General features: G+C 37.7%; 1 protein-coding gene across 2 annotated transcripts in view; it reads left to right on the forward strand.

Annotated features, from left to right (window-relative positions):
* The first annotated feature begins 1,540 nt into the window (after positions 1-1,540).
* LOC124555814 (protein lap1) overlaps positions 1,541-13,410 on the forward strand; it is a 150,956-nt gene continuing 139,086 nt past the window's right edge. For both annotated transcript variants that reach the window (XM_047129881.1, XM_047129882.1), the window contains exon 1: positions 1,541-1,880. The gene's annotated coding sequence lies outside the window, so the exon portion shown is untranslated. The remainder of the gene's footprint in view (positions 1,881-13,410) is intronic.

Here is a 13,410-nt window from a genome sequence, read left to right on the forward strand (position 1 = left end):
CGATGAGGTAGGGATTTTCCCGTATGGCCATTTCATGAGCGTACCGTGAATATCAGGAATCTGGTAAAACATCAAATCTCCGACATCTCTGCGGTCGGAAAAAGATCCTACGAGAATGGGAGCAACGACAACTGAAGAGAATAGTTAAACGTGACAGAAACCTTCCGCAAAATGCTGCAGATTTCAGTGCTGGGCCATCAGCAAGTGTCAGCGTGTGAAGCATTCAACGAAACATCAGCGATATGGGCTTTTGGAGCCTAAGTCCCACTCGTGTATCCTTGATGACTGCATGACACAAAGCTTTAAGCCTCGCCTGTGCCCATCAACACTGACATTGGACTGTTGATGACTGGAAACATGTAGTGTGATCGAACGAGTCTCATTTCTAATTGTATCGAGACTATGGACGTGTACGGGTATGGAGACAGCCTCATGAATCCATGGAACCAGCATGTCAGCAAGGGACTGTTCAAGCTGGTGGAGGCTCTGTAATGGTGTAGGACGTGTGCAGTTGGTGTGATATGGGACCCCCGATACGTCTAGATACGACTGATGAGTGACACGTACGTAATCATCTTCTCTGATCATCTGCATCCATTCATGTCCACTGTGCATTCCTACGGACTTGGGCAATCCCAGCAGGACAATGCGACACCCCACACGTCCTGAATTGCTACAGAGTGGCTCCAGGAACAGACTTCTGAGTTTAAACACTTCCGCTGCCCACCAGACTCAACAGATATGAACCCTATTGTGCATATCTGGGATGTCTTGCAATGTGCTGTTCAGAAGAGATTTCCACTCCGTCGTACTCTTACGGATGTATGGACAGCCCTGCTGAATTCATGGTGTCAGTTCCCTCCACCACTAATTTAGACATTAGTCGAGTCCATGCCACTTCGTGTTTCGGCACTTCTACGTGCTCGCGGGGGCCCTACACGATATTAGGCAAGCGTACGAGTTTCTTTGGCTCTTAAGTGTATGTGCCAGATAGCTTTTTACTCTCCGTTCTATCCATGGAATATGACGTAAAGTGATATGTTCTAAACCGGAATAAAGAGACACGTCATTCAAAATATAAATTATTTTAATGCAATCTGCGTTACCTCCGGTGATTATTTCTTGTCTTAATATCGTAGCAGTTCTTAAGTTGTTTTGTGTATCCCAGTATGAAGAAGACGCTCCGGACTGTGATCTGATAAAAATTTGTAACTAGGCACACGGTACATAAACTGACTTTCATGAACCACATTTAATACACTTCTTATGGATGCTGTCTTTCGCACATCTCTCCATAATTTCTTCTCTCATTATTTAACATTTTACAACAAAATTTCTTTCCCAGTATATTTTATGACTACATTATATTTTAATAATTTTAAAATGAATAATGGATAAAGTAACCCATGACTATGAAAATAAATTCCCACGGTAAAGGAAGAAATATACAGTGAAATTAATGCGTGTGTGGTATACAAACTTTGATACCTTGCGCATTGTTTACTTGTTGTTGTTAGTAATAATCTTTGGAGAAGCGGTAGGATCCAAATAAACAGTAGAGACTGGGAGTTTGACTTGAGTGAACGAGTAAGACAGTTATTGGATTTGTTGTTGTCGGATATTTTTCTTATGGTGTGATTCAGCCCCGTGAAGTTTAGTGTTAATCGTTACTAGTTGCAGTTAGACATCATTGCGATAGACCACATATGATGCATTTATTGAAAACAAGCGCGAAGTCTTCAGGATGTGGATCCGCCCAAATTATTTTGAAGGTTCAGATATTGCTCAACGTTTATATTTGAGCTTAGGATTCTTACTTGTGGGTGGATCCTGCCCCATATTGCTGGTTTTGTCATTGATCAGCGGTAGTAACAAGTACGGTAAGACTTTTACCATTTCTTTCCTATATTCAGCTTAACAATACTGCTTGGTTCAGTTGCGATTTGTGTATCGGACTCTTTGAACTGAGACGACAAAGTTTCTGAGTTATTGAGGTGAAGGTACATTTATTTTTACTTCGTGTTTCTTGAATCAAATACATCTCAGTTGTTGCAAATTTGGTAATTTTAGAATGCTTTTTATTATTATTTTTTATTATTATTATTTTTTATTATTATTATTTGATACGGAGCCCAAGAAATGGCGTAAAGTACAATATTGTCTCGAAGTAACATTTGCAGCATCTCGGTGATACTGGTTGTTGTGAATACATCTGTTAAATGACTTTGAACCGCCGTAATCATTTGAATCACTTTGCACAACCGTGTTTTACAGTATAATCATTCACTCAGCTCTTAATTACAAATCTGAAGTGGGAAAAACAGAAAGGACACTGGGAAAAGGAGTGTAGATCAGGAGATACAGGGGAAAATGGGTGAGAATACAAGGACACAAATGGTGTGAAACGAAGTGCCAGGTAACAGAATATTTACGATAAATGTGTAAGGATTTCAACAAAGATGATCAGTAGTTGATAGCTGGGGAAGCTGTAAACTGCCTGCCAAGACTCCTAAGATCCAGCATTGGGTTGACATGGGAAAATTAAAGGCAGTTACTGAGCACACAAATGTGGGTTTTGTGGAGATTCTATGGCGCCATGAGCAGTCATCAGTTAAATCAGGTTTCATTGAAATAGGCTAAATATGTAGCTGACTGGTTTCTTCAGGTAAATGCAAATTCTGAAATTGGTGCTGCCCCAATAGTTGCTATTGGGAGATGAGGATAGCCTATTCATGGCCTACACATGAGTAGTAGGGGCAAGGAAACATTAGCAAATCCATTAGCAGAAAATACAATGGAACCTAAAAGCCCACAAAGGCAAATCCCTGTAGTTATTGGAGTCAGGTGAGAAATTGTATTTAGGTCAAATTCAGGCAGATATTGTGAAAGGAAATTAATATGACTGAGATTCCCAGTTCAGCTTATAATAATAAGAGAAAGAAGGTGTAACCAACTTGCTTTGTCTGAATGTTAGGAGGGGGAGGGATTAAAAATGAGATGTTAAAATTGTATGTCTGTTTGAAGACCATATTGCTGCAGTGAGAGAAAATTTTTTGTAAGTGGCTATAAATTAGCTGCATATTCATGTAGCTTAGATCCAAAATGGGTGAAGGAGTTGTTGTCACATTTTGAAGAAAGGAACATAAACATGAGAATGTAGAAATAAATAAATTCTGCATAAATCAAGACACACAAGCATGTGCTTGTGAGTTAGTATTGGGAAATTTAATAATTGTTTAGGTTACAGTATACAGCTCTCTACTGGATGATTCAGAAATTTTGGTGACAAATGTTGATGGTTTGTTGTGCTGTCTGTTACACAGGAGAATGCGATTATTAACTTACAACTTTAACGTAAATTTCTTGAAGGAATATGATAAGAAGAGTGATCTAGATGTGTTATCAGCCACATATAATTTCTTGTCTCATAAATTTCCCTACCCAAGTTGCTCAAGATATTAGTACCCTTATAGAGAATGTATTAATTGATATGGAGAAATTAAAGAGACACATGCCTATCCTATGGTAAATGAATTGTCAGGTAATAATGTACTTAGTTGCATTACATAACTTAGCCCCATGTACAGACCAGAAAAACACAATGAAGTTAGTGGGACTGATTAATGACTAAACTACTGAATATTTTGCAGAAAGCTTAAAAATTATTGACTGGAGTGAAGTTTACAATGAGCCTGATGCCAGCTCCAAAATCAACATACTTCTTAATGAGTTTATATTCATTTTTGAAAGAAGTTATCCTAAAAAGATAGTTGAGTGTAATAAATGGAAGTCATTGAATCAGAGCCTCTCCACAACAAAAAATGGACATATATCAAATAGCCATTAGAAGTACTTTTATATTATAAACAGTACAGTAACCAGTTAAGAAAAGTCAAATATCCAGGGGTATGCACATCTTGCCTGAAATTAGCAGCTCAGACAATAAGATCAAATCAGTGTGGAATATTGCTAAAAGAGGGTCAGGGAAAAAGCCATAGATGATGACATTTCTTCTGCTAAAGGGAGTGAGATCATTGAGAAAGACAGTTCATGTATAGCAGATATTTTTGATAAATACTTTTTAAAACTATTTGAAAAATTGGTTAAATAGTTCAGAAGAGGAATCAAAACAGTACACCATAAAAGCAATATAGAGACCATTTTGTGAGATAAAAATCTCACATCCCCATCTGAAATGAGGTAGGTCATCAGGGCCGTTCATGTAAAGGTGTTTTCCGAGGTAAATTGAAATGTGCAATTGTTAGACTTCTCAATAAAGAAGACTGACTCCATGCCTATCAGTAACCAAGTAGTTCCATGAGTAACAGAATGACACTCAGTGATTGTTTTCACACTTTAAGCATAGAAAAGACCAAGAATCATAATAAGAGACAAAAAATTTAATACTGTATTTTCTACATAAGCCAAGGAACGCAGTTTATTTAATTTAATAGTATAAGTTTCATTCATATAGTGAGACGTAAAAAAAACGTTCTGGTAATTGAATGATGTAGTTCAGACACTCATATTGTTCCCATTTATAATGCAACAATAATTCAGCTCACCCATTTCCTAAAAAAAATTCACAAAAACCATGTTATGAAGAGGAATAAATGGGAAACAAAATGGCATAGAAGATACATGCATTAAACTAATATTTTACTAACAAAATTTTAAAAAAGTTCTGGTAGTGGAATGACTCTTAATAGTAACGGAATGACACTTTCACTTGAAAATTACATTTTATTGTGCACTGCTGGTTGGGTAGGGCAAATGTAGTTATTCCATTTGCATCATTCATTCTAATAAATGAAGTTTTGTTACCATCTTCAACATAAATCATCTGCCCCACAAAAAATCTTCATCTGTTTCTTCCAGCATAGGAAACCAGAGCAAAATCCCATTGATGGAAGGCTGTATGATGTTAATTCCTGTGAATTTTCTTTCACTGAAGATCGTTTTTTGAAATTGTGCACAAACCTCTGGGGACATAGTGAGTAATGCTTGCACTCAATAATATTTGGAGCGGTAGTTGTAACAGCATGGAGGGTTTTGTTCTGGTCTGTTGGAACTATTCCCATCCACATTTGATCTAATTCATCCTTATTCTCTGGAATTTGCAAGTCAGAGATATAAAAACGTTTATGCCACAACATCTTTCACATGCAATTTTTGCAAAGTCCTCAGCACCAGATAGTGTGTGTTTCCCAGCCTTGCAGATATTGCCGACTGCATGCTTTACAGTTCCACCAATCCCATCCATGAAACATTTGCCATGTGATGTGACTAAGAAGTCCCATGAAATATTTATTCTATAGGTTTCTTTGAAATATGTCAAGTTGGCAAACAGGAAATGCTGCTTAAATTGACTGGCTGCACCATCACTCTTGAATGTGACAGATTATACCTCTGGGTACATGGATATAATGTGCTGTACAATCTTACTTAGGTAGGGATACACTGAATATTTATTATGATCAAGTTCATCACTAACAACAGCACAAGAATATCCATTGTTTTGTGGGTCCCAGACATATGCTGTAAACAAAGTGACTTGTGGTTTTGACCAATGGGTGCTCTGGACTTCATTCTGCAGTTGAACAGTAAAATATTTTGCAAAATCTACTTGCACCAAGATGTTCTTGTTTGTAGAATTGTTTTTGTTTTCAGAAAAATTTGATTGTTGTCTTTTAATAAATGTATGTTGTAAGAATTGGGGTAGCATGTTTGAAAGATCATCAAGACTCTGACCAACAGTACCATGAATCTCTTTCAAAGTGATTTGCCGGTTCACTGTTTGCCATTGGGCCCATTTGATCAGCTTCTTCATTAAGTTTTCATCCAAAGAATACTTATCTTTCAAAGATACATTTGCACACTTTTGACATCATGCAAACTTCTTTCTTTTGATGGCAGACTATTGTGCTAATGAAGTCAGAAAATGTGGTTTACACTTTTGGAACAATTTCGTTAATAACTGTCTAAAATAGTTTTACGTTCTTGTGGTAGCTGCACACACACACATTGTGCAGTGTACCTTGCAAGGTGCACACAAACGTTTGTCTCAATGCACAGAACTTGGACAAATTTTATTGGCTTGTCTGGGAATTCCTCTTGATATATAGCATGTGCTTCTTTCAATGTCATGATCATGTACCTGTTATGGACTTTGGTTTTTCTACTTTCCTTATCCTTCATTACCACATAATCTTTCATTCCAGGAGTTTGCCATGAAATGTCATCTCGAACATAAAAAGTAGCAACAGCTTCTTCTGTGCCTGGATTTAGGTGTTGAATCTGATTTTTCTCCTGTTGTTATTTTACTAAAACTCCATGAGAAGCAGCTAATTCCAAGACAACTTTCTTGCATTTTCTTGGACTTCTAGGTAAACAAGTTTCCACACATTTAGCTGTTTTCCTTAATGTAGCTGGAGATTTATATGGACTATTGGTGTAGATGATGCAAGCATGACCACCATTGCCTTCACTGCTGCCTCTAACTTTATTTTTAAATTTTCTTTGATTAAGTTTCTCTTTTTCCCAATGCTTCTTCAGTGGAGCAGCAGCTAAACTTTGCCATTTCAACCTTTTCCTTTCCCTGTCCTTTCTCTTAATCTCATCGCTTAACCCTTTCTGCTTGAGTCACTTCCAGTATGCTCTCATTTTCTCAGCTGATGTGAGAGGCATGATAACAACTGTAAAAATGAAATATTTTGTTTGAGAATTATTGTGGAAATAGTGTAATTGCTACAAGTAAACCAATACCTATTTTAAATAAAAAAATTCTATTCAACATGGTGATCTAGCTACACAATACATAAAAGTGTCTCTTATTATTTAGGCATAATACATAGTGACTTTCAAAGACATCAACATTGTGTTGAGGTACATAGGAAGTCAGTGACTTTTTTTTCTATTGGCAGGATTGAGTTTTTCTTATAATTTGGCATTGCCATCACTTCCCAGACATGGCATAGGTTATGGAAGAAGAAATACTGCTTATCAAAATAATTAGCCTAACTCTATTCTGTATGTAATATGCAGCCATTTAGTCATTTCATTGTAATCTTTACTAAAGAAACTTATTAACTCACCTTTCAGCAGATACTGTTCATACTCACTGAGTATGTTTCTTCTGTCTGAAAAGTACATTCTTGGTTTTTAGGACTTCTCCACTCCCCCTCCAGTTTTTACTAACACTAGCTGGCCGAAGTGGCCGAGTGGTTTTAGACGCAACAGTCTGGAACCGCGTGAACGCTACGGTCGCAGGTTCGAATCCTGCCTTGGGCATGGATGTGTGTGCTGTCCTTAGGTTAGTTGGGTTCAAGTACTTCTAAGTTCTAGGGGAATAATGACCTCAGAAGTTAAGTCCCATAGTGCTCAGAGCAATTTGAACCATTTTTTTTACTAACACTATAACCAACATACAAAATTGGAGTATAGCCAGCATATAAATGTATTTGACCTACATCGTAAGGCATGTCAGTCAAATACACTTATAAAGTTATTGTCATTCTGTCACCCCATTTATGTCATTGTGTTACCGCATGTGTGTCACTCTGTTACCATTACAAAATGTTGTTTATAGTTAATATTTTTTTCTTAGCTGTGAGACGTTTATCTGTCTCATGAATCTGCATTTGCATGTGTATCTTCAGGATCATAGAAAAATGCATTCACTCTGAAAAACAAATTTCAGGATTTTTTTGATAATGGGATGACAAGAGATAACAACAAAAAATAAATCAGCATGGGAAATTTGCTGATTAAATAAAGTCAATATAAGCTATCAAGATGGCTGGATTAAGATAATTGTAAAGTTTTTCACATATATTCTGTTAATATATTACTTTATGATGCATCATCATAGTACTTCTAAAAACGAATTTCTTAGAGGGTCCAGAAGCTGAAATTTTAAGGTTTGTGTACATGTTCTCATGGAACAGCCCAACTACCATCAAGCTTCTTAGAGGGTCCAGAAGCTGAAATTTTACGGTTTGTGTACATGTTCTCATGGAACAGCCCAACTACCATCAAGCTTCTTAGAGGGTCCAGAAGCTGAAATTTTACGGTTTGTGTACATGTTCTCATGGAACAGCCCAACTACCATCAAGCTTCATTTGATGGTAGTTGGGCTGTTCCATGAGAACATGTACACAAACCTTAAAATTTCAGCTTCTGGACCCTCTAAGAAATTCGTTTTTAGAAGTACTATGATGATGCATCATAAAGTAATATATTAACAGAATATATGTGAAAAACTTTACAATTATCTTAATCCAGCCATCTTGATAGCTTATATTGACTTTATTTAATCAGCAAATTTCCCATGCTGATTTATTTTTTGTTGTTATCTCTTGTCATCCCATTATCAAAAAAATCCTGAAATTTGTTTTTCAGAGTGAATGCATTTTTATATGATCCTGAAAATACACATGCAAATGAAGCTTGATTCCATACATTTATGATGCATCATCATAGTACTTCTAAAAACTAATTTCTTAGAGGGTCCAGAAGCTGAAATTTTAAGGTTTGTGTACATGTTCTCATGGAACAGCCCAACTACCATCAAGCTTCATTCCATACATTATTTTTCTGGGTATTTTGAGGAAGTAATGTAATTCAGCATAGACAGCAATGTAATTCAGGGTTTTTATTCACCTATGTACTAATATGATACATAGTCGATCACACTTTGGATTTCCAAAAGACTACTCTTCCATTTCAGCAATTTATGCATTTATTGGACACATAATAAAATCTTTAAGTAATAAATGATCACTCTTTGGTATCTTATGTGGGTTACTGAAGGCAGTCATAATACTCCATTATAGAAGGTTTTTTTTATGGAATACACAGTTCAGCACATGCCTGTTTTTATTTTTATTTAAGAATCACGATGTATAAAGTAACCCTACACTGTTCAAGTACTACAAAAAATGATGTCCTGTGATTTGCGTTACAGTGGGAGTCCCACAGGGTTTGACCACTGGACCACTACTGTTCTTGCTTTATGTTAATGCTCTGACATTTTATTTGAATCAGGAGGCATTAGTAGTTCTCCTTGCGTATGATTATTTTGAAACCAAACATAGAAGCATCAGTGGAGAAAATAGTAAATGATGTTCTTGTGAATATTACAGACCGGTTTTACGTAAATGAGGTGGATTTAAAAACTCTTCCAATTTTGTACTGTTCAAAAAAAAAAAAAAAAAAAAAAAATCCTATCTCCTTTTAATCTAGTATACCAACAAGATATAATAAACAATGTGGAAAGTTCAAAGTTCTGAGGTGTGCATACTAATGAAAAATTATAGGCTGACAGGAAAAAACATTCAGGAGACCTGCAAAGACATAAGTTTGGCTGCTTTTGCCGTAAGAATAGTTAGCAACTTTGAGGATATGAAAATCAGTAAGTTAACATATTTTGTGTATTTCCATTCACTGATGTCTTCTGGGATAATATTGTGGCTATCTCCTCCCTTAGGCAAAAAGGATTCATTGCACAAAAGGAAGTAATTAGAATTACATTTGGAGCTTGCTCATATGCATCTTGCAGGCATCTCTTTCAGCATCTGGGTGTATTGATCATATCCTCATTTTATGTTTATTCACTTATGAAATTTATCAACAATAGGCCTACATCTGAGTTTGAGAATAACAGAGATATTGATAAGTGAATCACTGGAAGGAAAAAAGATATGCATTACCGTTTAATGAATCTATCTTTTGTGCAGAATGGGGTGAAATATGCAGCTATAAAAGTCTGACAATTTCTGAAAGCCAGTACAAGTGTTTTCAAATGTAGGTTAAAGATGTTTCTCCTTGGCATCTCATATATCGCATAGCTTCTTCATAAAGGGTGTTTCACAATTACTATTACAGATGTCTGCGCGTTGTGGAAGAGGCATAGTAGCTAAAGTTTTGATAAGAAACCCATGCCCTGAAATGTAAGATTTTTGCATCACTTTCCAATTTCTCACTTCACAGTAACAGTGGTGACCATGAGCTCTTACCTCTGTGCCCTACAGGAGCTGCTCCACTTGGCGACCCTAGGTGTTAATTGCACGAGGTGTATCTGTGCCACATGCTTTAATACACAAGGTCCACAAAACCTGGTGGGCACCTGTGGAACTCCACAGCCAACCCACCTAGTTGCGAATGTACCAGTGTCTTGCTGCTGTTATTGTAGTCATACGAAAATAGTATGTGATGGACTGAGCTGATCCAGAAAATGTTTGCAATACATATGCGTTGGGCAGCTCTACCATACCTTGGAGTGGAAGATATAAAAGTGATCCAATTTCCAAACTTATTTTGTATCCAAACTGTACATTTCGAGGTGTGGGTTGTTCTACATCACAACATTTATCATGAATATGAGCTAGAGAACAAGTAACTATCAGTGGTGCAGCATTTCACTTTGATGAAAATTTATGAGAAATAAAAGTGCTTTACACCATGTACTGGACAAGGCGGAAACATATGTAATTAGCACACCTGGGTAGCTGTTATGTGTAATCACTTGCTGGTATTTTCATGTGCTCAGCAGTCTCCTTCGAGCCTCTGTGCTGCTCCCCATCTGCCAAAATCAAGTTTGCAAACAGTGCGCTACTGGTTTTCATCTGTGGCCGGTACTTATTAGGCTTGCACTCCAACAATTTCTTTCAGATTTGAATAACATTTTTTCATTGGAGAATATCTTTTTATATGGAACAAGAAATTTGGTGAAGTGAAACCTGGGCTTAGAGGATGGGTAAGCAGCCTGGTGCAGCATCCTGGATCAGGTTCTGCTTGCATGTCTTGGATAGTTTTAGACACCTTTAACAAATGAGTGAATATTTAATTTACCTCCATCTGTATGAAGTAAGAAGGCTTTGCTGTCTATTAAGAGTAGAATGGGACCAAGGACAAAATGTGTGGCAAACAAGAAGACATTTCTTGCCTTTCATAAAAAGGTGGATCACATAGCTACGCTGCTGGAGTTACCTAGGGTACTTTTCTGTTTTAGTTGGTTAGTTTGATCCCTTAATAATTTTTGCAAAAAGTGCTGTGATGTGGTGCTAACTAATTAAAAAAAATGCAGTTACAATTTACAGGGTGTTTCAAAAATGACCGGTATATTTGAAACGGCAATAAAAACTAAACAAGCAGCGATAGAAATACACCGTTTGTTGCAATATGCTTGGGACAACAGTACATTTTCAGGCAGACAAACTTTCTAAATTACAGTAGTTACAATTTTCAACAACAGATGGCGCTGCGGTCTGGGAAACTCTATAGTACGATATTTTCCACATATCCACCATGCGTAGCAATAATATGGCGTAGTCTCTGAATGACATTACCCGAAACCTTTGACAACGTGTCTGGCGGAATGGCTTCACATGCAGATGAGATGTACTGCTTCAGCTGTTCAATTGTTTCTGGATTCTGGCGGTACACCTGGTCTTTCAAGTGTCCCCACAGAAAGATGTCACAGGGGTTCATGTCTGGCGAATAGGGAGGCCAATCCACGCCGCCTCCTGTATGTTTCGGATAGCCCAAAGCAATCACACGATCATCGAAATATTCATTCAGGAAATTAAAGACGTCGGCTGTGTGATGTGGCCGGGCACCATCTTGCATAAACCACGAGGTGTTCGCAGTGTCGTCTAAGGCAGTTTGTACTGCCACAAATTCACGAAGAATGTCCAGATAGCGTGATGCAGTAATCGTTTTGGATCTGAAAAATGGGCCAATGATTCCTTTGGAAGAAATGGCGGCCCAGACCAGTACTTTTTGAGGATGCGGGGACGATGGGACTGCAACATGGGGCTTTTCGGTTCCCCATATGCGCCAGTTCTGTTTATTGACAAAGCCGTCCAGGTAAAAATAAGCTTCGTCAGTAAACCAAATGCTGCCCACATGCATATCGCCGTCATCATTCCTGTGCACTATATCGTTAGCGAATGTCTCTCGTGCAGCAATGGTAGCGGCGCTGAGGGGTTGCCGCGTTTGAATTTTGTATGGATAGAGGTGTAAACTCTGGCGCATGAGATGATACGTGGACGTTGGCGTCATTTGGACCGCAGCTGCAACACGGCGAACGGAAACCCGAGGCCGCTGTTGGATCACCTGCTGCACTAGCTGCGCGTTGCCCTCTGTTGTTGCCGTACGCGGTCGCCCTACCTTTCCAGCACGTTCATCCGTCACGTTCCCAGTCCGTTGAAATTTTTCAAACAGATCCTTTATTGTATCGCTTTTCGGTCCTTTGGTTACATTAAACCTCCGTTGAAAACTTCGTCTTGTTGCAACAACACTGTGTTCTAGGCGGTGGAATTCCAACACCAGAAAAATCCTCTGTTCTAAGGAATAAACCATGTTGTCTACAGCACACTTGCACGTTGTGAACAGCACACGCTTACAGCAGAAAGAGGACGTACAGAATGGCGCACCCACAGACTGCGTTGTCTTCTATATCTTTCACATCACTTGCAGCACCATCTGTTGTTGAAAATTGTAACTACTGTAATTTCGAAAGTTTGTCCGCCTGAAAATGTACTGTTGTCCCAAGCATATTGCAACAAACGGTGTATTTCTATCGCTGCTCGTTTAGTTTTTATTGCCGTTTGAAATATACCGGTCATTTTTGAAACACCCTGTAAAACAAAATTATATATTTATATGGCTACATGCTGGTCATTTACAGAATAGTATTAGAGTACTTATTTTTGTATATAGATAGAACTGGCAAACCATAAGAGATTTTCTATGCCTGCACATTACTTGTGAATGTGACTGACCATGTATAGGCCTACATGATATGTTTCTGTTTGTGGATGTGCAGGCCATTTTGAGGGTACTGGCTTAAATTTAATAAAAATGAACATATGGCCTATAGTTTTTGTTACTACTCCTATTTCAAGTGAAAAACAGAGTTAAAAACAAAGTAAACATTTTTTTTCCCTGCTATACTACACATGACATTGGCATTTAGTTAAATATTTATGGCATAAAAATAGTTTCCAAAATACGTGGATTCAGATTATGCACAAAGATTTTTGTGGCTGCTTGGTCAACCTCTTTCTGGTCCACTGGCACATTTAGGTGTAAATAATAAAGGGAATGTATAGTGTCAATTAAAAGGTTGTGCCAAATCAAGGCTTGCACCTTTATTTCCTTGTAATTGTGAGTGATTGCGTGGACCATTTATACTATCTGAGCACACCGTCAGGCTTGACTTGTAGTGTGAAGTGGTGACTTGCCTAGTTTGTGTCAGATTGTAACACAAAATTAATGACATCGCTTTTGGCACCTGAATTGATTTTGACCTTGGACATATTTTAGGGTATTGGTATAAAAATTGATTTAATTGTAACTGACAGTATGTGATAACTTCTGTTAGTGCATAAATAGTAGGCCTAGTTA

This window comes from Schistocerca americana, chromosome X, assembly GCF_021461395.2.
Source record: "Schistocerca americana isolate TAMUIC-IGC-003095 chromosome X, iqSchAmer2.1, whole genome shotgun sequence".
NCBI classification, from domain to species: Eukaryota; Metazoa; Arthropoda; class Insecta; order Orthoptera; family Acrididae; genus Schistocerca; species Schistocerca americana.